Source organism: Rutilus rutilus (assembly GCF_951802725.1).
Source record: "Rutilus rutilus genome assembly, chromosome: 7".
NCBI classification, from domain to species: domain Eukaryota; kingdom Metazoa; phylum Chordata; class Actinopteri; order Cypriniformes; family Leuciscidae; genus Rutilus; species Rutilus rutilus.
Window position 1 is genome coordinate 13,985,790 of NC_140221.1, and position 25,992 is coordinate 14,011,781.

Below are 25,992 nucleotides of genomic sequence, written 5' to 3' on the forward strand. Positions count from 1 at the left end.
TTGATGGTAGAAAGACTCTGTGAACACCCAAATGATGTGCTGCACTTTGACGACAAAACTCTGACAAATAATTACAGACTCCTATGAAATAAAAGGATTAGGCTTTGCCTTTTCTACCAAGCTTATCAAAACTTCACTTAATGAAAAGCACCACTTATTTTGTTTCTCCATTCTCCAGTTTTTCCATTTTACTTAATAGCAGCTGTTTGCGTGTCGTTGGTTGCTTGGTAACAGAACTGAGAGTTGATTACCAAACTCTTAGATTTCCTAACTACAGATAAGATGAGATTTTGTAAGATAGGATACGAATCCTAAATCAAGATAAAATCAAGATTTGCTTTTAATACGAATTTGTGAAAAATCCTAAATTAACTTGTCAGATCTTAACGTAAGATAGAAAGTTTCCGTAATACTTGATAAACACTTCACAGTATTTGGTCTTCTAGTGAAGAGGAACAGCACAACAGCAGGGATATTCAGGCACACAGGAATCTGTGCCCACAGAACTCTTTAGAATGCACCGTATGTTTTACACATCCCCCATAAATATTTAGGTCAAACTGTTTATGTTTTAAGCACACTTCAGAGTGTGGTACAACCAGATGTATTTTCCATGGTTAAAGTTTTCTCAGAAATCAGCACCAAATCAGTCCACAGATTTCTTTTGGGCCTCGAGGTTGTGTTTTTGCAAAAGTGTGTTTGTTTAAGTGTAAGTCTGTGGTGCACCACAAATCCAGCTGCATTGCTGTAGCAGACATTCACTGGTGGGTCGTTCTGAGGTGGTAGGAAATGTTTCCGGTTGGTCCAGTAGCCAATATCCTGTCAGTCAGCCTCTCTCTAGGGAAAGAATCTTCATTAATATGTCATTGTGACTGTCATACTCTATTAAGATCAGCTGTGCTTAATAACGTCCTGCCCTGAGGCTGCAGTCCAGCTACCATAGCGTTCAGTGACCTTCACTTACAATCTTTGAGTCCTGACCTACAGTAGCGTAGGTGGAGTCAAGAAATAACGTAGACATGGATGTTTTTCTGACACCATGAGGTAGTTTCCGTGTTGATATAAATTTCAAACACTCTACTGTTGCTTACAGTTTCACTGACTGAAATACTTTTTTACAACTTTTTGAGTGACCTGTGGAAGACTGGTGCATGTTGGAGAAAACATTTTACACTATATGCTATTTTTACAGTTTTGTTTAGTTACACTAGTACAGAGGACAGAAATAGCACAGCTTTAAATAACACTCCAGTGTACATTAGGCCATTAACTGATAACAAAAGAAAGAAGAAACATAACTCTTTAAATAAAATAGTATTAAATGTGATTCTGGTCCTTTTATTTCTTTTCTCTTCAAACTATTATGGGGAGGATTCTTTTATTTTTTGAGTAAAAACTATTTTAATGTAAAAGTTGACTTCAAAACATTCAAAAGTTTGGATGATATTTTTTTTTCATATTAAATGTTAAAGTCTATTATGCTCACCAAGGCTGCATTTATTTGATAAAAAATACAGTAAAAAGTAATATTGTCAAATATTATTACGATTGAAAACAACTTTTTTTTCTATTTTAATACATTTTAAAATGTAATTTTATTTATGTGGTGGCAAAGCTGAATGGTACTGGTTAAGTAACTATATGGTAAGCTTACAGTTAACCAGTTGTCAGTTTTTTGTTTATCATTTATACATTATACTCTTACATTTAAGTTCCAGGCATTTTTCAGTGATATTAAAAATCTCGTTTACATGTGATACTTTGCCTCTGATTTTGACTGTCTGCTAAACCATGAACAAGTAAACAGGACATGGGGCAGCTTATCCATTGGTCTAATGGTGAAAGTCCCTTCCGCTGCATAATGTAGCTTACACTGGCAGCAGCAGATCAGTCCAGGCTGTTGTGATAATTCTCCACTGACACTAATGACTCTACTGGCCTTTGGGCCGCTAGAAATAATGGCCAGTGTTTGTCACACCAGCCTCACTTTACAAGCCTATGTTGATTTTTGTTGTCCCTTAATAATGTTTCACTGAAGGACAACTATGGAAAGATAATGCAGGTAGTTTGAGAAGCAAGAGGATTTTGGTATTTTTAAAAGGTTATTTTTTAATTGGTAAAAGCAAAGTTGTTAGTTGATATTCTGTGTGTTAGACAAGTATATGTTTTAGTGTTAAGAAATGCTCATGTAAATTACACAAGACTTTAAAACCCTCTGTTGCACAAAGACACCACATGGTCACGTCTGGGAAAGTAAAGTTTGAGTAAGACTGCTTGCTTGCGCTGTTGTACAATTTTTTTTGTGTGTGTGTTATGAAAAACACTTGTAAAAAAAACATGAGATCAAAGTACTTTTTAATATTTTAACTACTTTTTTAATGCACGTTCTTATTCTTATTGTAATTTATCACCCATCCTAATCAGCAGACAGTCAGTTATCATGCGTTTGAACAGATTTTATTCATTAAAAAGGCATGAAAAACATCCATGGGATGTCAGCATGAAATTAAAACTTGCCTTATTGTGAATGATTCATTGATGCATATTATTCCAAAGAAAAAAAAAGTGTTTATAATCTTCAATCAAAATGTAATTGTTTACCTGCTCCACCTTCCCTCCTTTTTGGCTGTCTTCACGCATTCCTTTTACTTGAACCCTTCCCCTCCCATCCACCTGACTTCAATCTTGTAACAAGCACTTTTCACAATGCAATCTATTCCAGATTGATATAATCCTGTGGTAAATTTTTAACATGTTAAAATTCCTGTTTTGCTGAATCACGTCACATGGGCTTAAAATGAGGACATATTTTTTTTATGTTAACTCATACTGAGATTGTTGCTAATATGTACCTGTAAGGGGGACTCACATCATCACTTGAATATCTTCAGTAAAGTTCAAAAGAAGATTCAAATCACTGTGCTTGAGATTATGATTGCTCTTGCGGTGTGTGGCGTGGCGACATTCCAGGGAAAAGATTTTTAGGAAAAGCCAAAAATAAACCGACTGCATTTCTTTCAGCAATTCCTAGAAATCTATTGTTTTTCACTGTTCTCCCCCTGCCTCTTTTATATACTCTGTGTGATCTTTACTAGGGATTTCAGACCTTTTCTTGATTCATTTCACACAATCTTTTATTTCATGTTTTATGCATATCCATACAGAATGGTAGTATCTCCTGTCTAATCTCTTTTCCCTTCTCCTCTCTCCATGCCCCAGTCAGTTTGGAAGTGTGGGTGATATCTAAATTCTTAGTTTAGCTCAACTATGTGACTGTTGGCCCAGTCTGTTGTTGAAATGTGTAAAGGGGGCAAATTCACTTAAAGGGATAGTTCACCCAAATATGAAAATTAGCCCATGATTTACTCACCCTCAAGTCATCCTAGGTGTATATGACATTCTTCTTTCAGACGAATACAATCGGAGTTATATTAAAAAATGTCACATCACACATCACTTCGCTTCAGAAGGCCTTTATTAACCCACCGGAGCCGTGTGGTGTTCGTTTAAGATGGATGGATGCACTTTTATGGACTTCAAAACCAGTGGTGTAGTCGGGGCCATACGCACGTATACTCCGTATGCTTACTTTTTCCCCAGGGCTGTTTGCGTATTACAACTTCTGAGGATCAATATTAGCGTATACCCTCCGTATACTCACTTGTTTTGCTGATTAAGACGTCCCTAATCTACTCCTGTTTTAGCGTCCCCTTTAACTGTATCCCAAGTGTTTTTTTAACTCGCGAACGTTTGTTGTAATTGGTGCATTTTTGTTTGAATTCTGTCGTTCCCCGCCCCCGACGACGCCGTTATCGAGCATCATTCGCAGGATGCCAGCGAGCGAGCACAGTGTTCATCGATTCGATTGACGACGGAAGATGGTTTCACGTTGAGGCAGTCAGGTAATAAACGTATTTGAAATTAGTTTAATTACAGCTACCGGTAATTACAGTCTGTTATGCCGTTGCTGATTTATGATGCCTTTGCCTCATCATGATTTCGTATATGGCAGAAATATAACGTTATTCAAACAGCACAGGATTTTTGAAGTTATAAACATTTCAACTTGATAAAGAAGCATAGGCCTATACATGAATCAGAAATTGATCAGAAATTATGTTTAAAGTAGCTAACAAGCCACAGACAGAAAGTCAAATAGGCCTACACAAAAAATACTAAAATTGCCATCATGATGAATATTTGCATAAAACAGTCTGTTAACGTTATGTGTTAAATAAATGCAGCATTTGGGATAAAATCAGAAGGCTGCTTTGGGATTTGTGCATCTGCTACTGACTGTCATTTAATGTTTATCCAACAACAAATTTAAATTAAATAAAAATTGTAATGACACATTACGAGGTTATCCCACTGCAAATACCTTTTAAAAAGCAAACATTTGTGATGTGTTATCTTATGTCTTATGACAAAGTAAAGACTTGGGTAGATTATGCGACCCATGTTAGTTTAATGATGCATAATTCAAGTCTATCTCTGTCTCTATCTCATCTAGAAAATGGTTGGAAGAGGAGAGAAAAGGAAAGTCAGTTTAACTGACTATTTTGGAAGGTAGGCCAACAAAAGGAAATTTCATAGTGTCCCACTTGTAAGGGTAAATGTTGGCTTTTGACCTGTCAGCCAACAGCAAAGGTAATGATTACTTTTTTACTTTTAGTGTGCAGAGTAAGAGAAGCCATGTAGGCCAGTTCTACTCAAAAACCAGCACAAACCCAAGTCAGACCAGCACAGCCCAGACCTCCAGCACAGGCCATTATCAGACCAGCACAGGTCCAAGTCAGACCAGCACAGACCAGACCTCCAGCACAGGCCCAAGTCAGACCAGCACAGACCAGACCTCCAGCACAGGCCCAAGTCAGACCAGCACAGCCCAGACCTCCAGCACAGGCCATTATCAGACCTGCACAGCCCAGACCTCCAGCACAGGCCCAAGTCAGACCAGCACAGCCCAGACCTCCAGCACAGGCCATTATCAGACCTGCACAGCCCAGACCTCCAGCACAGGCCCAAGTCAGACCAGCACAGACCAGACCTCCAGCACAGGCCCAAGTCAGACCAGCACAGACCAGACCTCCAGCACAGGCCATTATCAGACCAGCACAGACAGCTCAGGTCTTTCCAAAGTCATAATAGGAAAATGCTTACTATAGTGATTTAATATTTAGTAGAGTAGAAAGTAGGTTAGTATTATGTGTCACTCAGTTATAGTCTTTTGTTTGCTCATAATTTGATGGGCATCTCACAATGTGGCTGGATTTATAACCTGCTCAAGACTAGTAGTTCACTATTAGGATTAGTTCACTTTCAGAGACTAATATGTCATTTTTGTAAAACACATAATTGCAATTGTTAAAGGGATAGTTCACCCAAAAATAAAAATCCTATAATTAATTATTCACACTAATATTATTCCAAACCCACAAGACTTTTGTTGATTTTCACAACACAATTTAAAATATTTTGCATTAAAGGTTGTATCAGCGATTTCTAGCCTAAAACATAAAGTGTCAATTTCAGCTGACCTTTCTGCACGATCTGCTCGCTGCCTGCCCTATAAATTGTCTGTGAAAAAAACGCGTCTCTCTGGTCAGCCTAGGGTCCGAGATATGCCAAAAAAACAATCGGCACTACCATCCTTTCCACACGTAAACAAACAGTGTTCCAACCAATCAGCGTCAGGGGTTTGGTGTTGTGGACTTTCCTACTGGTGCTGGGATGTGAGGGAGGCGGAGCGAAAGTCCACAACACTAAACCCCGGACGCTGATTGGTTGGAACACTGTTTGTTTACGTGTGGAAAGGATGGTAGTGCCGATTGTTTTTTTGGCATATCTCGGACCCTAGGCTGACCAGAGAGACGCGGTTTTTTCACAGACAATTTATAGGGCAGGCAGCGAGCGGATCGTGAAGAAAGGTCAGCTGAAATTGACACTTTATGTTTTAGGCTAGAAATAGCTGATACAACCTATAAAAGGTGTACACTGTATTGTCCATTACTTTCAGATGATTCAATCCAAAATATATTCATTAGTGTTTTGAACCTTACAGAGAGCCTTACAGGTTTGGAATGACATGAGAAGGAGGAAATAATGGCAGGATTTTCATTTTTAAGTGAACTATCACTTTAACATTAGTCTGTTATTTATGAAATTATAAAGCACATCAGTCTTATAGGGTAGGCTTTACATTAAAATTGTGTGCAATGAAATCATGTTTTTGTTTAGGTCCTGGCGTACCATGTACTGAAGATTGGCCGGACATTTGGAGTAAAAGCCAATGGGAAGCTTTTAAATCAAAGAACCCTTGGTTGGGGTGCAAGAATAAGAGGCTTGGTATGTGATTGTTCAATCTGACTTTAATTCATATGAGCTTTTACTTTTTTTACAATTTGTAAAATAAAAGCAGAGACTATTGTTCAAGTTAAATTAATATTAAAATGACTATAGCATAACATATAAAACATGGAGTTTTTTAAGGCCTATGTTTGTTTGTTTTTCTTATTCTTTTAAAGATTTTATAAACATTTTATGCTAACAACATGAAATTCTTGACCTAGCTGTCTTTGAATGAAGCATGGTTTATGGCATTTGTGGTAATAAATTTAAAAAATGCAGCTAAAATCTAAAATAAACAAATGACAACTGAAATTAATGGCATACAACTAATTCCATTTTTACTTTCTTAATTACAGGATGCCTGGTCTGCTGTAATGCAGGATCAACAGGGGTCTTTAAAGAACAAGGTGTCCAGATTTCCATGGAGTGGTCTACATTTCAAATTCAAGGTTCTATCAATGAAAACAGGGACACTGTTTTATGTTCATTAAGGAACAAAATCAAAAGACATTATTGCTCAAAAGCACATGCTCATGCTGAAAATATAGAAAACTAAAAAAAAAAAGATGTGCTGGGAAAAAATGTGGACACAATGAACTTGTCGTTACTAAAAGAGACTTACTCAGTGTTCAGAACTGCATATTACCTAGCCAAAAATAATCGTCCCTTCACAGATCACGAAACGCTCGTAGAACTCCAGCAGCTAAATGGAGTCAAAATGGGACACATTCTGCACTCTCGTTTCAGTGCCACCAACATTATTGAAAGCATTGCGAAAGAAATGCAGTGTTCAATTGTGAATAACATCATTAGATCCTCAAGCAAACTAGCTGTACTAATAGATGAGGCTTCCACCTTGAGTAGAAGAACCACCTTGATTGTTAACATCAAAACCTCTGTGCTAGGTGAACCGCCAGAGTTCATATTTCTTGATCTAGTGGAACTTAAGGACCAGACATCTGAAGGAATAACTGATGCTTTAATGAGTTGCCTAACAAAAGCAGGATTCACAGAGGAGTGGCTAAAACAAAACTGGGTATCTTTTGTCTCAGATGGTGCTAGTGTAATGTTAGGAAAACACTCTGGTGTGTCAACTAAATTGAAAATGAGATTTCCAAACCTGCTCACTTGGCACTGCATGAATCATAGGTTAGAACTGGCAGTTTCTGATGCTGTAGATAAAGTTACTGCTATAAATCACTTCAGAGTCTTTGTTGAAAAATTGCACAACATCTATAGCAAATCAAACAAAAACCAAAGAGAGCTTTTAGAATCAGCAGCTGAGGTTGGCTCTCAGGTTCTCAAAATTGGCAGAATCTTAGATGTTAGATGGGTTGCCAGCAGTTTTCGGACCGTTCGGGCTGTCTGGACCTCTTTTACTGCTCTTGCCAGACACTTTGAAAAGGCCTCCAATGATGACCAGAGGACCTGCACTGAGAGACAGACATACAGAGGCTTGTGTGACAGACTGAAGAGCCCAGAATTTCTCTGTGATCTTGGTTTGATGTATGATACCTTGCATGAACTGTCCATTGTCTCTGAGGAACTACAAGCTCAAACTATGACCCTACTCAGAGCAGATCTTCTTGTGAAAAGAGCAATCAGAGTTTTAACATCATTTAAAACTCAACCAGGAGAGAAACTATCAGCTGCCCTGGAAGCAAAGGATCATGGCACATTTAAAGATGTGCACTTGAAGTCAAACCCTAAGATGAAGTCCATTAACACTGAGGAATTCTTGCAAAGGCTAATTGACAGTCTACAGAAACGTCTTCCTTTTGAAGAAGACATTCTCAAAGATTTAAGTATTCTTGACACAAGCAGGTGGCCATCAGAGCCTAGCATTCGTTATGGTGAAGCGGAGATTTGTAGGCTTTGTGCACGTTTTAATGTGTGCCCTGACCAGGCCATTAAGGGAATGCGAGACTTAATTGAATCTCCCCAAACTGAAAGTCAGAATTTGAAACCCCTTAAGAACTGCATGCAGACTTTTCCTGTAAGTACTGCAGAATGTGAAAGAGGTTTCAGTCTGATGAATACCATCTTGACCAACAAGAGGTCTTTGCTTCTTGTTTCACATGTTTCAAATTTAATGATGATCAACCTGAATGGCCCACCAATTTCACTGTTCAACCCAGAGAAATATGTTAATTCCTGGGCAAGACATCATCGCACTGCAAATGACCCTCAGTCACGTCAATGTAAATCTGTAAATATAACAAAAAATAGTAAATCTGTTTGGAACGTACTGTAAAAAAAATGCATAATAGATAAATGTAAATAAAAAAACGCCAGATTGTAAATGTAGTTTTAAATGTATATATTCCTAATTAACAAAAAAAACAATGACTTGTAAATTGATATAAATGTATATGAATTGATATATACCTAATAAACCAAATAAACAATGACTTCTGACATGTTTTTGCCTTTAATTATTTTTTTTCTCTGGGGGGGTGTAGTAAACCACTTTTTTTTTTAGGACTACACCACTGTTCAAAACAGAAACGGCCATTCACTGCCATTATACAGCTTGGAAGAGCCAGGACATTTTTTAATATAACTCCGATTGTATTCGTCTGAAAGAAGAATGTCATATACACCTAGGATGAATTGAGGGTGAGTAAATCATGGGCTAATTTTCATTTTTAGGTGAACTATCCCTTTAACTGCCACTTTTGAAGCTGTATTTTAGCACATAAACCTCTGCATCTTATTCAGTGACCACCTGCAGTCCAGTTTAAACCAGTCTCTATGTCCTGGTATAGTGCCGCCCAATGCATATTTAGATTAAATCATTGTTATTTCAACACACTCCTACTTTGTAAATTAGGCTTATCAGATTGCTGCTTATTCACGAAACTTAACCCTATTTGCCTGGTGTTATTACCACCCACGGAAAGCAGATGGTATATTCAATTAAATTTAACCCTGTAAAGCCTGACATTTTTAAAATAAGTTAAAAAAATATAAAAGTCATTCTTACATTTACCTTACACAAGTCAATAAAGATTTCACAGCAAAAAGACACATGTACTGTACCATGACCTGCAAGTGGACATTTAGTGCAATTATACCGTTTATTTGATAAAAATGTAAACTTTTCTGCAGGTTTTTCAACAAAGTTTTGTTCATGTTTATAATTTAGTAGTCTTAGAAATTAGCATATCAAAAATTATAAAGTAGGCTTTATAGGGTTAAAAGAGATGTTTGTTTTTCATTTTCAATAATTAAATGGAGAAGAGTGTTACATGTATGACCAGGCCTATAACCAGACGGGGGTATAGTAGAGAGCACTTTGTCAAGTCAAGTCACCTTTATTTATATAGTGCTTTTTACAATACAGATTGTTTCAAAGCAGCTTTACATTGATAACAGAAAAATAATGTAACAAAGTTTGTTTCTAGAAGAAAATATCGTCATAGTCCATCTTAAGTAAGTTCAGTGATGGTTTATTTTTGTTGTAAAAAAGTTATTAATTTAGTTCATTTATGTACGGTGACGCATTGCTGCCACATACATATTATTTTTTCCACTCAATTATGTTGTAATAATGAGATGCTATGTCGTTAAAACGACATCTTTTCTCGTAATAACGAGATCTTATGTCGTTAATACGACATCTTTTTCACGTAATAACGAGATGCTATGTTGTTACAACGACATGTTTTCTTGGCCTTATAAGGACATGTGTAGTCATGTACAAAATATGCCTTTATCCACATAAAATTTATAGCCAATCATGTCTTTATCATACATCTATACGTTCAAAAAGCTGAAGAAATAGCAGCACCCAATGGACATTCATGTTAAAAGATCAAATTCTGTACACACCTTATTAATAGCACACGAGCCCAGAATACGAACATTGCATTTAATTGCACATTAGGCTAAGCGTTTTCCTCCCATAGAAAACCCTTATAATAAAGAAAAAGCTTAATGTGGCTTAATAGGCCTATGTCACACTTCCTGCTTCCGGAACGCGGAGTAGGGATTCAGAACTTCCGGTCAACAGTATTTCTCGATAAGGATTTAGATTATCAGCCATAATGTCTAAACCATCCGAGGTAGACTGACCACGAGCTATGAGGTTGTGAAACGAAGGTTTTTGCTCCTGTAGAAGCTATAAGTTCGTATGAAATCAACCTTGTTTTAAGAAAAACATGTTTTAGCCGCGATCTTATGAAAAAAAACTACACTACCCACAATCCTAAGCGTAGCAGCAACGTCTGCTGATTGGTCCAACTCGCTGTTACCATAGAAACGTTTACCTTACTGGCGAACTGCCCGCTGCTGTTGTTGTAGTGTACCGGGTTGCTCTGCGTCAGGACGTAGACAGGCATACCTCAGCTTTCACGCTTTTCCACTTGAGAGTTTTCATTTACCATCCGAACCACATCGTCATACAGTGAGGAAAATAAGTATTTGAACACCCTGCTATTTTGCAAGTTCTCCCACTTGGAAATCATGGAGGGGTCTGAAATTGTCATCGTAGGTGCATGTCCACTGTGAGAGACATAATCTAAAAAAATAATAATCCAGAAATCACAATATATGATTTTTTAACTTTTTATTTGTATGATACAGCTGCAAATAAGTATTTGAACACCTGTCTATCAGCTAGAATTCTGACCCTCAAAGACCTGTTAGTCTGCCTTTAAAATGTCCACCTCCACTCCATTTATTATCCTAAATTAGATGCACCTGTTTGAGGTCGTTAGCTGCATAAAGACACCTGTCCACCCCATACAATCAGTAAGAATCCAACTACTAACATGGCCAAGACCAAAGAGCTGTCCAAAGACACTAGAGACAAAATTGTACACCTCCACAAGGCTGGAAAGGGCTACGGGGAAATTGCCAAGCAGCTTGGTGAAAAAAGGTCCACTGTTGGAGCAATCATTAGAAAATGGAAGAAGCTAAACATGACTGTCAATCTCCCTTGGACTGGGGCTCCATGCAAGATCTCACCTCGTGGGGTCTCAATGATCCTAAGAAAGGTGAGAAATCAGCCCAGAACTACACGGGAGGAGCTGGTCAATGACCTGAAAAGAGCTGGGACCACCGTTTCCAAGGTTACTGTTGGTAATACACTAAGACGTCATGGTTTGAAATCATGCATGGCACGGAAGGTTCCCCTGCTTAAACCAGCACATGTCAAGGCCCGTCTTAAGTTTGCCAATGACCATTTGGATGATCCAGAGGAGTCATGGGAGAAAGTCATGTGGTCAGATGAGACCAAAATAGAACTTTTTGGTCATAATTCCACTAATCGTGTTTGGAGGAAGAAGAATGATGAGTACCATCCCAAGAACACCATCCCTACTGTGAAGCATGGGGGTGGTAGCATCATGCTTTGGGGGTGTTTTTCTGCACATGGGACAGGGCGACTGCACTGTATTAAGGAGAGGATGACCGGGGCCATGTATTGCGAGATTTTGGGGAACAACCTCCTTCCCTCAGTTAGAGCATTGAAGATGGGTCGAGGCTGGGTCTTCCAACATGACAATGACCCGAAGCACACAGCCAGGATAACCAAGGAGTGGCTCTGTAAGAAGCATATCAAGGTTCTGGCGTGGCCTAGCCAGTCTCCAGACCTAAACCCAATAGAGAATCTTTGGAGGGAGCTCAAACTCCGTGTTTCTCAGCGACAGCCCAGAAACCTGACTGATCTAGAGAAGATCTGTGTGGAGGAGTGGGCCAAAATCCCTCCTGCAGTGTGTGCAAACTTGGTGAAAAACTACAGGAAACGTTTGACCTCTGTAATTGCAAACAAAGGCTACTGTACCAAATATTAACATTGATTTTCTCAGGTGTTCAAATACTTATTTGCAGCTGTATCATACAAATAAATAGTTAAAAAATCATACATTGTGATTTCTGGATTTTTTTTTTTAGATTATGTCTCTCACAGTGGACATGCACCTACGATGACAATTTCAGACCCCTCCATGATTTCTAAGTGGGAGAACTTGCAAAATAGCAGGGTGTTTAAATACTTATTTTCCTCACTGTATGTGACTTCAGGCAGGTTGCGGAGAGATTTGGTCCAGCGGTATCTATCGGACTCCGCCATTGTAAAAAGCTAACCGGAAGAGCCGTATCCCTACTAAAAGACGTACTTCCGGTCTTAAATTTTTTCGTGACGTAGGCCTATAGGCTACTTCAGTGATAAAGATCAAATGCTGTACACACCTTATTAATAAACCATACTATCCTACAGAAAAGCAGATGAGCCCAGAATAAGAACGCAATGCATTTAATTACACGTTAAGCGTTTTCCTCCCATAGAAATCGTTTATTATAAAGAAAATAAAGGTGGCTCTTAACGTGTCTTTCTATGGGAGGATGGCATTGCGATAGTAGCCAATAAAATAAACAAATTATTGTGGCATTAATTAGCCCACAAACAATATTTATTTTAAAGCCTAAACGAAACACCATCGTTGGGCGTTTATCTGTATAGGCTAAGTGTTTCAGCCGCCCTTTTCAAACTGGCGCAATAAAATGCAACATAATTTGATTTGTTAAACATGAAGAGGACTTATCCGTCTGGCATGGCCGCACGTTCTAACGTTAACCTAGATAAATGTTCGCTATTATTAAGCACATATCCAAGTGTTTGTGCGGAGTGTGGAGCGCATGACATGGCGCCGGTGCCATCACTCGCATTTTCCTATCAACAGTGGAAACAACTTAAAATACTCCATCATTTCTGGTCATACAGAAAAGAATAATACATCAGTCGCAACTACTTTTATTTGTGTAAACTCACAACAACAAGAAAATGTGCTTTTGTAAAATAAAATAAAACGAACAGGGCGCGCTTTCATGATCTCTGTGAATTGGAGCGCGTCTCAAAAATGAACTGAAAAACAGTGTATAGACAATAGGGCTGCACGTTTTCAAGTTTTTCATTAACCGTTAACCGAGGCCCTTAGCGGTTAATACTCGGTTAACCATAGTGTGCGCGCCGCAACCCCGAGATAGGCGTAATTTGCGGGTGAGACATATCCCCACGACCCCACCACTATTTTCTAAGGTCGATATTGTATTGTCCCCACCACTTTTGAAACATCTCGCGGCAGGAATACCAATACAAATAAACAAAACATCTCCAGTTAACTAGCAGAGCATTCATTTCGTTCGTTCGTTTTTTTTTTTTTTTTTTTTTTGGCGATCTAGCGCTGAAATGTTTTGTTTTTTAAATCAAATGATCAAAGTGCTCGTTGCCGCTGCGATCGAGAAGGGTCTTGTAAAACGTGCGGAGGTATTATTAATTCGTGGCCACGAAACAATTCACCTGAATATTCACCCGTTCACACACACACACACCAAAAAAAAAGGAATAAAAAGCTGTACGAGAATAGTCGGCCTTCACTGAAGAGCTATCTTCACAGGTAAGAAAAACAGTTTAATAATTATTATTAATTCGTGGCCACGAAATAATTCACCTGAATATTCACCAATTCACAAAAAAATAGGTCTTTAGCATTCACTAATTAATAGTATCAAACTGTTTTTGGCCACGTTGTAATTCGTTAAATCAAAATGAGGGAGGGAATTTGTTCAACGTGTCCACGATTTATTAAAACGAGGGAACAAATAAGTCGTCGTAACAACTAATTATTTAGATCAGTGGACAGGGCGCAAGAACAAACAGTGAGAGAGCCCCGGCCGCGCGCGCGCACTCTCACCGCCTTCAAACAACACGAGCGCTGTATTGCTCTCTCTCCCTCGCGCATATCAACACAATAGTAAAAGGTCGGAAGACCGATTGTGTTTTATAGATTAGTAGTTTGTTCAGAAAGTGTTTGATTAGCAAGTACATGTTTAGGAAATGCATAATACAAATTGTATGGGTTAATGTAACGGTAAACGGACTCTGCGGGTAAAACTGTTGTGATGAAATTGCGCATGCTCGAGGTAAAACTGCTGGGGTAAAGCTGTGGCTCTGCGGCTCTGCAGACAGATATTATTGTGCTGCCATCAGTGGCGCGGATACTATGTTTGTTTCTGGCTCGCGCACGCTCGCGCACAGCCTTCACTCTCGCACAGCCTTCACTCTCGGACGCGCGCTTTCTTTGCCCGCTTCATATTAGAAAACTGGTCTAGCGGTCTCTGGTGGTGCAAAAATGTATTACAACTAAATTCAGTGCACGCCATTGACGCCACTTAACCGAGCAAAATGTTTCACTCGGTTACGCAATTTTTAACGGTTAATCGGTTAATCGGTTAACCATGGACACCCCTAATAGACAAGCCTCACAGACATGAGAAATATAGCTATCTATATAAAGCTTATAAAAAATGTCCACCAACGAAAAAAATCCAATCGAAAGCAAATACGTACGGTACCATCCGATTATGTAATCCTGTCCGTATGAAAGGTGCATCTAGGCTAGCGGAGATGTATGGAGATATGTTTGCAGGCAGCCTACACTGATTTAGAAAAGACTAGTTCATTAATAAACAATTAAAATGCTTCGTTATTTTTTTCAGACTCATTTATTATCATTAGCCTACTTTTGCCTGTGCTTAGTTTGCGGCAAGTTTTATGCATGCGCTTGAGCGCAGAATAGGCTATAGCCTACATGCACCCAGGATTGAATATAAACGTGCGATTAGTCCTAACTGCTTAAATGAATGACTACTAGTCTAGAAAAATCTTTAGTCTATGGCAACTCTAAGCAATAGCCTACATTTAATATTTGACATTATTTAATTAGTAGCCTAATTAGTATCCAGCTCTTTACATTAAATTAGTTGAGTTAGCATAATTAGTTAATGAACTAATAAAATAAAATAATAAAATAGTTTAAATTAAGATACTAACCATATATTTCTATATAGCATTGCTTATTCCACCACACTGACTGTTTATAAGGTGACAATCCGTTATACATGTGAAGATTGTAGGCTGTATCTTGAAGATTTTTGTATTGTATTGTATCTTCTGTTATAAAGACGAAGATTGACATTTCGTTAATTAAACAAAATAAGAACACAATGTTGTAAAAAATAAACAACTTAGGCTATGTTCTGTTAGATGTGTTTTGACTACTTTTTGTTTAATTATATCTCTAGGTAATGAAGATATAGCCTATTAACAAATATAAATCTTATATATTATATATTATATAAAAAAAACTTATAGGCCTATATAAAATATATTTTTAAAAAAGGGCCTCATTGATTAATTTTGCCTGATTGGGGGCTGCTACTATTTGCTTAAGCTTTTTGAATGTAGAAGTGAGATAAAGGCATGATAGGCTATCAATTTTATGTGGATAAAGGCATATTTTGTACATGACTACATATGTTCTTATAAGGCCAAGAAAATATGTAGTTTATACGGCATAAGATCTCGTTATTATGAGAAAAAGATCTCGTTATTACGAGAAAAAATGTCGTTAAAACGACATAAGATCTCGTTATTACGAGAAAATATGTTGTTTTAACGACATAAGATCTCGTTATTACGACATAATTGAGGGGAAAAATAATATGTATGTGGCAGCAATGCGTCACCGTATGTATGTATGTATGTATGTGTATATATATATATATATATATATATACTGTATATACACACTCACACACACACACACACATATATATATATATATACACATACATACATACATACACACACACACACACACACACACACACACACACACACACACATATATATATATATATATATATATATATATATATATACAGTGCTATGCATAAGTGAATACACCCATGCTAAAGTTGACTAAAAAGAGGAATAAAAAATCATATTTTGGAAATTGAACTTAATGCCTTAATTTAAAAAATTAGGAAAAATCCAACCTTTAAGGACACCAATTTTCTTTGTGAATGAATAATGTATCGTAAATAAATAAATGTTCTTCCTTAAAATACATGGTGCATAAGTGTGTACACCCCTATGTTAAATTCCCATAGAGGCAGGCAGATTTTTATTTTTAAGTATTTTTTTTTTATTTTTTTTATTTTTTAAAACTATGCATCCTGATAAAGTTCCCTTGGCCTTTGGAATTAAAATAGCCCCACATCATCACATAGCATTGACCATACCTAGAGATTGGCATGGGGTACTTTCCATAAGATCATCTCTCAATGCAAATCAAACTAGCTATTAGGCTAACTGAAATAAAACCATGCCAATCTCTAGGTATGGTGAATGCTATGTGATGATGTGGGGCTATTTTAATTCCAAAGGCCAAGGGAACTTTATCAGGATGCATAGTATCCTAATTTAAAAAAAAAAAAAAAACTTACAAATACAAATCTGCCTGCCTCTATGGGAATTTAACATAGGGGTGTACACACTTATGCACCATGTATTTTAAGGAAGAACATTTATTTATTTACGATACATTATTCATTCACAAAGAAAATTGGTGTCCTTAAAGGTTGGATTTTTCCTAATTTTTTTAAATTAAGGCATTAAGGTCAATTTCCAAAATATGATTTTTTATTCCTCTTTTCAGTCAACTTTAGCATGGGTGTATTCACTTATCAGAATCAGAATCAGAATCAGAATCAGAATCAGAAAGAGCTTTATTGCCAAGTATGCTTGCGCATACGAGGAATTTGTCGTGGTGACAGTAGCTTCCAGTACACATACAATATAAAGTGACAAGACAAGTAACATAGGTATAAATAAAAAATAGAAAAAATAAAAATAAAATAAAAAATAAAAAGATTATAAATTATAAATATATATAAAGTTATAAGGTGCTATAATGAAATGTCTGAGGGAAGTATTGCACATGTTTGTTCCACAGTAGCGGAACATTTAAGTGTTCATGAGGTAGATGGCCTGGGGAAAGAAACTTTTCCTGTGTCTGGTTGTTTTTGTGCTCGGTGCTCTGTAGCGTCGACCAGACGGTAACAGTTCAAACAGAAAGTGTGCTGGGTGTGACGGGTCCAGAGTGATTTTGCGAGCCCTTTTACTCACTCTGGATGAGTGCAGTACTTTGAGTGTGGGAAGGGTAGTGCCAGTGATTCGCTCAGCAGTCCGAACTATCCGCTGTAGTCTACGGAGGTCGGTTTTGGTAGCAGAGCCGAACCAGACGGTGATGGAAGTGCAAAGGATGGACTGGATGACAGCTGAGTAGAACTGTACGAGCAGCTCCTGTGGCAGGTTGAATTTCCTCAGCTGACGCAGGAAGTACAGTCTCTGCTGGGCTTTCTTCACAATAGAGTCTATGTGAGTGTCCCACTTTAGATCCTGAGAGATGGTGGTGCCCAGGAACCTGAATGACTCTACTGCAGTCACAGTGCTGTCCATGATGGTGAGTGAAGGGAGTGCAGGGGGGTTTCTCCTGAAGTCCACGATCATCTCCACTGTTTTGAGCGTGTTCAGCTCCAGGTTGTTATAACTGCACCAAAGAGCCAGCTGCTCCACCTCCTGTCTGTACGCAGACTCGTCACCGTTCCGGATGAGTCCGATAACAGTAGTGTCGTCCGCAAACTTCAGGAGCTTGACAGAGGTGTCTTTAGAGGTGCAGTCATTTGTGTACAGGGAGAAGAGCAGTGGTGAGAGAACACATCCCTGTGGAGCACCGGTGCTGATGGTGCGGCTGTCGGACGTGATTTTGCCCATTCTGACTAGCTGTTGTCTGTCTGTCAGAAAGCTGGTGATCCATTGACAGATGGAGCTAGGGACAGAAAGCTGGGTCAGTTTGGTCTGGAGCAGTGATGGGACGATGGTGTTGAAGGCAGAACTAAAGTCCACGAACAGAATCCTTGCATAGGTCCCTGGTTTGTCCAGATGTTGTAGGGTGTAATGCAGTCCCATATTGACCACATCATCCACAGACCGGTTTGCTCTGTAGGCAAACTGCAGGGGGTCCAGCAAGGGTCCAGTGATGTCCTTCAGATATGCTAACACCAGTCTTTCGAATGACTTCATGGCCACAGATGTTAAGGCAACAGGTCTGTAGTCATTGAGTCCTGTGATCTTTGGTTTCTTCGGGATTGGGATGATGGTGGAGCGTTTAAAGCAGAAAGGGACTTTGCACTGCTCCAGTGATCTGTTGAAGATCAGTGAGAAGATAGAGGCCAGCTGGTCAGCGCAGGTTTTCAGACAGGCTTATGCATAAGCCAGACAGGCTTATGCATAGCACTGTATATATATATATATATATATATATATATATATATATATATATATATATATATATACACTCACCTAAAGGATTATTAGGAACACCATACTAATACTGTGTTTGACCCCCTTTCGCCTTCAGAACTGCCTTAATTCTACGTGGCATTGATTCAACAAGGTGCTGAAAGCATTCTTTAGAAATGTTGGCCCATATTGATAGGATAGCATCTTGCAGTTGATGGAGATTTGTGGGATGCACATCCAGGGCACGAAGCTCCCGTTCCACCACATCCCAAAGATGCTCTGTTGAGTTGAGATCTGGTGACTGTGGGGGCCATTTTAGTACAGTGAACTCATTGTCATGTTCAAGAAACCAATTTGAAATGATTCGAGCTTTGTGACATGGTGCATTATCCTGCTGGAAGTAGCCATCAGAGGATGGGTACATGGTGGTCATAAAGGGATGGACATAGTCAGAAACAATGCTCAGGTAGGCCGTGGCATTTAAACGATGCCCAATTGGCACTAAGGGGCCTAAAGTGTGCCAAGAAAACATCCCCCACACCATTACACCACCACCACCAGCCTGCACAGTGCTAACAAGGCATGATGGATCCATGTTCTCATTCTGTTTACGCCAAATTCTGACTCTACCATCTGAATGTCTCAACAGAAATCGAGACTCATCAGACCAGGCAACATTTTTCCAGTCTTCAACTGTCCAATTTTGGTGAGCTCATGCAAATTGTAGCCTCTTTTTCCTATTTGTAGTGGAGATGAGTGGTACCCGGTGGGGTCTTTTGCTGTTGTAGCCCATCCGCCTCAAGGTTGTGCGTGTTGTGGCTTCACAAATGCTTTGCTGCATACCTCGGTTGTAACGAGTGGTTATTTCAGTCAAAGTTGCTCTTCTATCAGCTTGAATCAGTCGGCCCATTCTCCTCTGACCTCTAGCATCAACAAGGCATTTTCGCCCACAGGACTGCCGCATACTGGGTGTTTTTCCCTTTTCACACCATTCTTTGTAAACCCTAGAAATGGTTGTGCGTGAAAATCCCAGTAACTGAGCAGATTGTGAAATACTCAGACCCGCCCGTCTGGCACCAACAACCATGCCACGCTCAAAATTGCTTAAATCACCTTTCTTTCCCATTCTGACATTCAGTTTGGAGTTCAGGAGATTGTCTTGACCAGGACCACACCCCTAAATGCATTGAAGCAACTGCCATGTGATTGGTTGATTAGATAATTGCATTAATGAGAAATTGAACAGGTGTTCCTAATAATCCTTTAGGTGAGTGTGTGTATATATATATATATATATATATATATATATATATATATACTGTATATATATATATAATATACACACATATATATATATATATATATATATATAGCCACTCTGGAGAAACCGTGATGTCGTCCTCCAGCTCAGTCAGGTCAAGTCACCTTTATTTATATAGCGCTTTTTACAGTACAGATTGTTTCAAAGCAGCTTTACGGAGATAAAATAATGCAACAAAGTTTGTTTCTAGAATAAAACTGCATCGCAGTCCAGCTTAAGTAAGTTCAGTGATGGCTCATTTTTGTCGTAAAAAAGTTTCGTTCATTTATATAAATAGCCGCTCTGGAGAAAACAGTGATGTCATCGTCCAGCTCATCAGTTCAGTTCTGAAATAATGGTGTCAATGCAGGCAGATCAGTAATATTGTTGGATATTAAATGTTAAATGTTCCCAACTAAGCAAGACAAAGGCGAAAAAAGTAACAGTGGCAAGGAACCAGAACTCCATCAGGTGACCAGAATGGATAAAAAAACCTTGGGAGAAACCAGGCTCATTCGGGGGCCAGTTCTCCTCTGGCCAACGAACGAACAGTGTATGATTATGAATCAGGCAGCATTACAGGTCAGAAGTCAGATTGGATCAGAACATTCAGAATATTTATCCAGTTCCTTTTGGTTGTCGGTATGGAGACAGGTTTTTTGAGGATAAATGCTGATGGCTGTCATGCTGATGAGGCCTTCACAGGGGAGAGTCTAGTTGACACAATTTATACTGACACAGTGTGTCTGCTTCTCGAACAACAGTGCTAAATAAGAAAAGGATCTACCGCCAGCAGTCGATTTTGATATTCTAGGTATTATCAACTGACCAGAATTTTGAGATCGCAATAGACGTGAAGGACTATAATGCGTTAAGAGCTCGCTCAAGTACTGGGGAGCTAAACCATTTAGTGCTTTGTAAGTAATCAGCAATATTTTAAAATGTATATGATGTTTATTAGGGAGCCAAAGCAGTGTTGACAGAACCGGGCTAATATCGTTCTATTAAGAATTCTAGCTGCTGTGTTTTGGAACAACTGGACTTGTGCCTAGACATGACCACAAAGCAGTAGTCAGCCGGATCCGGGCCGTATCCAGTTCAGATGGAGGAGATGGAGGAAAGATTGGTATCAAAGAGCACACCCAGGTTCCTAACCAACGACGAAGACTTGACAGAGTAGCCATCAATTGTTAGACAGTATTCTAGGTTAACCGTGCAGAGGTTTTTTGCCCAAATATTAGAAACTCTGTTTTTCCAGAATGAAGTAGTAGGAAATTTCTAGTCATCCAAATTTTTATATCAGCTTTGCATTCCTTTAATTTTGTGAATTTAAGTTTTGTCGGGGCACAAAGAAATATAGATCTGAGTATAACATTGAAAACTAATGCCATGTTTCCTAATGGCATCTCCCAAGGGTAGCATGTGCAGGGTGAAAAGCAGCGGTCCTAGTACTGAGCCTTGCGGTACTCCATACTGAACTTGTGATCGATATGACATCTCTTCATTTACTGCTACAAACATAACGGTCAGATAAGTATGATTTAAACCATGCTAATGCAATTCCACCAATGCCAACATATTTTTCGAGTCTGTTCAAAAGAATGTTGTGGTCGATGGTATCAAATGCAGCACCAAGATCCAGTAACACTAATAAAGAGATACAACCACGATCGGATAAGAGCAAATCATCTCTAATGAGAGCAGTCTCAGTACTATGATACAGTCTAAATCCTGACTGGAAATCCTCGCAGATACCATTTCTTTCTAAAAAGTAACATAGTTGTGAAGATACTGCCTTTTCTAGTATTTTTGACAAAAAGGGTAGATTTGAGATCAGCCTGTAATTGACTAATTCTCTAGGATCAAGTTGCATATTTTTTTTTAGAGTAAGAGGTTTAATAATAGCCAGCTTAAATGTTTTTGGTACATATCCTAGTGACAAAGATGAATTAATGATATTAAGAAGAGGATCTGTGGCCTCTGGAAGCCTCTCTTTCAGTAGCTTAATCGGTATAGGTTCTAACATACATGTTATTGATTTAGATGATTTAACGATTTCAGACAATTCTTCCTCTCCTATTGCAATGGAATTTTTCCTCAGGGACACTACAATGCACTGTCTGATGCGATACTGTAGTAGACGGTTGCATGGTTATAATTTTTCCCTAATATTATCAATCTTGCAGGTAAAGAAGTTCATAAAGTCTTTACTGCTATGCTGTTTGGAACCTTCAGAAATAGAAGCTTTATTTCTTGCTAATTTAGCCACTGTATCAAATAAATACCAAGGGTTGTGTTTGTTTTCTTCTAAGAGAGACGAAAACTGTTTTATGGCCTTTCTGTACGCAATCATGCTATCTTTCCACGAAATGCGAAAAACGTCTAGTTTTGTTTTCTTCCAGCTGCGCTCAATCTTTCTGGCTGCGCTCTTGAGGGCCCGAGTGTGCTCGTTGTACCACGGCACTGGACTATTTTCTTTAATCGTCTTTAAGCGCAAAGGAGCAACTGTGTCTAAAGTGCTGGAAAGAGAGAGTCAATAGTTTCTGTTGCAATATCGAGTTCTTCTAAGCTATCTGGGATGCTGAGGAGATGAAACTGATCAGGAATATTATTAATAAAGACATTTTTTTGTGGCAGAAGTGATATGATGACTCATTTAAAGTAATGTAATCGTCTGGTTTTAGCCAGTTTTCTGTCAAACACAGCACATCTAGGTTATGATCTGTAATCATATCATAAACAGTGAGTCCTTGTGAAGAAAGGGATCGAACATTCAGTAACCCGAGCTTTATCATTTGTTCATCTGTATTATATTACATTTTTATTTGTTGAACATCAATTAAATTTTTACCCTTAAATGGGTTTGAGAGTTTTTTGTATTTCCTTGTTCGGGGAACAGACTCCTATAATATATGATGATATCTAGGTGAAAGCGTCTCTGTGTGATGGGATTTATCTGACTTCTGTGACGTGAGATAGCTAGCAGACGGTCGGTTTAGCCAGTGTGTCTGCTTCCTGACCTGGGCCCCAGAATCAGATATTCAAGTTTCAACTATAAGACTATGTGCCATATTACTAAAAAGAAGATCACCATCCCAGGAGGGATGAGTACCATCTCTTTTTAACAGGTCAGGTCTACCCCAAAAACTTTTCCAATTGTCTATGAACCCTAAATTATTCTGTGGACACCACTTAAACAGCCAGACATTGAGTGAGGACAGTCTACTAAATAACTCATCACTCCGGCGAACGGGAAGGGGGCCAGAGCAAATTACAGTGTCTGACATTGATGTTCTAATCGGAACGGAAGAGCTGTGTTTTGTCTCACGACTATGCCTTCTCACAGACACCCAGTTGCCCTGCTGCAAGGGCTCTATAGCCGGAACCGAACAATGTACAGAGTAAAATACTTTATTTGATCCCTCTATTGAGACTCTTTCATTATTTGAATGGATCCTTGCTGAATGAAAGTATCAGTTTCTTTAAAAAAAGACCCCAAACATTTAATTGGTTGTGTAAATATAATAATTGGCTTAATTATAATAAACAGAATAATAATCAAAACTACATTTAATTTGATGGGGCCAGTAAGGGACTTCTATAAAGGGAAAGGGGACGCAGGCCCAAAAAAAAAAGGTTGAGAACCACTCTTATACAGGGTCAAGAAAATTCAAATGCACACACCATTAGGGAGCTGATTGTTGTCTCTATATATGTAGATAGAATATGGCAAGTTGCATTTGCTGACAACCAACAATGGCACTTCACAGTGTATTATATAATGCTGAAAACACTGTTGGATGCAGAACCATTAAATTTGCTTTATGCTGATGTTGTCATATTTGTTTTCTAATTTAATGAACCCCGAAAGGCAATGTTTATAATCTGACCTGGCTGAATTTCCAGCATCACCAGGCCTAAAACAAATGAGACCAGACTTTTTTGTGTTTGGCTGGCTGTCGGTTGATGGTCTGTCAGAATCTTCCTCTCAAAGCCAAGGCAAAGTGTATTGTGAAAAAGACAGGAGTAATGTTCAGTGTGCATTATGAAGGTACTTAGCATATGAAATTAAGCGGTGTGCTGTATCATCCTGTGAGTATTACATTTTGTCAGCATCAGTTCTGCTCTCTCCCACTGCGACGGCTCTGGCCTTTGCACTGCTTTCACTCCTGTGGCTCCATGTTTCTAATTATCCTCCCTGTGACTCACCGCAATGAGGTGTCAGTCTTTGACAAAGCAAGGCCTTTTTTCTTCACAGGGCAGAGGAGCAGCTTCACTGCAGGGGATTTATCAGTGTTTGCCTGATAATGGAGTGCGTGGTCTGATAATAAAGTGTGTGGTCTGATGAGTTTTCCGCTACACTAAGATTTATTCATCAAGATAATACCTTCATAAGTTATATTCAGTACCGAGACACTTCAGCTAACACACATGGATAGCAATAAAGGAGCTTATAGAATGTTAAGTTATGATTATATTATGAGAGGACCAGTTTGTAGAAATGCACCTGACTTTAATATTTCCGTTTCATTTTATTGCTTTCTATGAAAAAATATTTTTAAGAGGTCTTGTTTGTTTTTCAACAACATTCATTTCGGGAAGACAGAAGTAAAGAGATATAAGGAGCACAAAACTTCCACTGCTGTTTATCATAGAGTGGGGGAAATAATTATTTGATCCCCTGCTGATTTTGTAAGTTCGCCTGCTTGCAAAGAAATGAAGGGTCTAGAAGTACTTAAGAAAAATAATATAATTGTTAATAAAAATAATATAATTGTTTAGTTTTTTTTACTATTCAACTGTAAAATGTATGGCTGCCTTGTTTCTTCATTTCAAAACATTAAACTATCAAACTTTTATTTGGGCATCATGTAGGTGTTGTTGGACTGGATTGTTGAGCTGTATGATTGTATAACAAACAAGAAATATTGAGCTATTTTATTTTAATTAATTAATTCAAGTGTTTTCATGCAAAGAATAAAATTGTCATTACACTGATTGTTGTTAGATTTTTAATTATATTATTCAAAGGTATATCAGCTGGCAAACCATTAAAGGCTTAATAGTCTATATTAAGGTCTATAATAGTCTATATTAAGGGAATGATTGTGGTGGGGAGTTTGTTCAAACTATGGCAGTGATACAGCGAATAGTTGTTCTAAAAGACGGCGCCGTCTGCGGAGGCCAGTGAAAGCATACTGTCAATTAAGTCCTATTCGGATGCTAATTGTTTCTCATGGGCTCGTACGGTATTTTAAACATTTACAGAGGTAAGTCTGTGATTTTATGAGTCCTAATAAATGCAATTTCTGAAGTGCTTCTTTTATAAAGAACACCGCTTTCTCACATAATGCAGTGAAGCAGCCCCTGCGCGAGTGAATAATTGATTATCGAGCCATCGATATCAACCAATTCCGCACCATCGCCACGGACAGCACCTGGTAACGTCGCACGTAAGAATGTATATCTTAAGCAGCTTCGTAAGGTATGGTTCGGGGAACACGCCTAGAAATGGTATACCTTTAGTTAAGTTATACCTTAAGAGTCTTTGTAGTGCGCTAAGAGACAACGTCACACAGTTGCTTCAGGGACTACAGATGAAAAATAGCCTGTATGGCTAAATCTGGCACATTTACATGATGGACTTGAGTGCTCATGTTAATTAATGTGCATTGTCCCTTTTAAAATAAATACATTCTAATTCAAATTTAAACGTTATTGGGAAACGCAGCCCAGATCTGTTGACAGACCCCTGAAGGGAATCGGCTGTGCAATATCCTTTTGAGTGCAGTTCTGCATTGAGTTTGCTGTAAATGGTTTATTGAAATGTCAAGCTTGATATTCTTATTCTAATTAGTTCTAATTCTTTTATTTGTTTATTTTATCAGTGTTTTTTTTATTATTTCATATTGAGAGACTACATGAAATATTTGTTTTGTAAAATTTTGTAAAAATGTGTCACTATGCAGGACTATTACATGGAACATCCACCCAAGAATGAACATTTTCATCATTTACTTACCCTCATGTCATTCAAAACCTTTATGACTTACTTTCTTCTGTGGAACTTAAAACAATATATTTTGAGACTGGAGCCCAATAACTTCCATTGAATGGACAATAAAACATTGAGATGTTCCTCAAAATATATCATTCCTGTGACGGAGTCTTAGAAGTAGGATCCATGTGC

General features: G+C 38.4%; 1 protein-coding gene and 1 long non-coding RNA gene across 3 annotated transcripts in view; both read left to right on the forward strand.

The window, feature by feature from the left end:
• The window catches only part of zswim7 (zinc finger, SWIM-type containing 7), a 92,936-nt gene that overhangs the window by 30,429 nt on the left and 36,515 nt on the right, over nt 1-25,992 (forward strand). The gene's annotated exons all lie outside the window — the stretch shown is intronic.
• LOC311293008 lies at nt 3,547-8,639 on the forward strand. The gene is made up of 4 exons (XR_014627867.1): nt 3,547-3,902; nt 4,514-4,569; nt 6,241-6,348; nt 6,708-8,639. It is a non-coding gene; the product is annotated as an uncharacterized lncRNA (long non-coding RNA).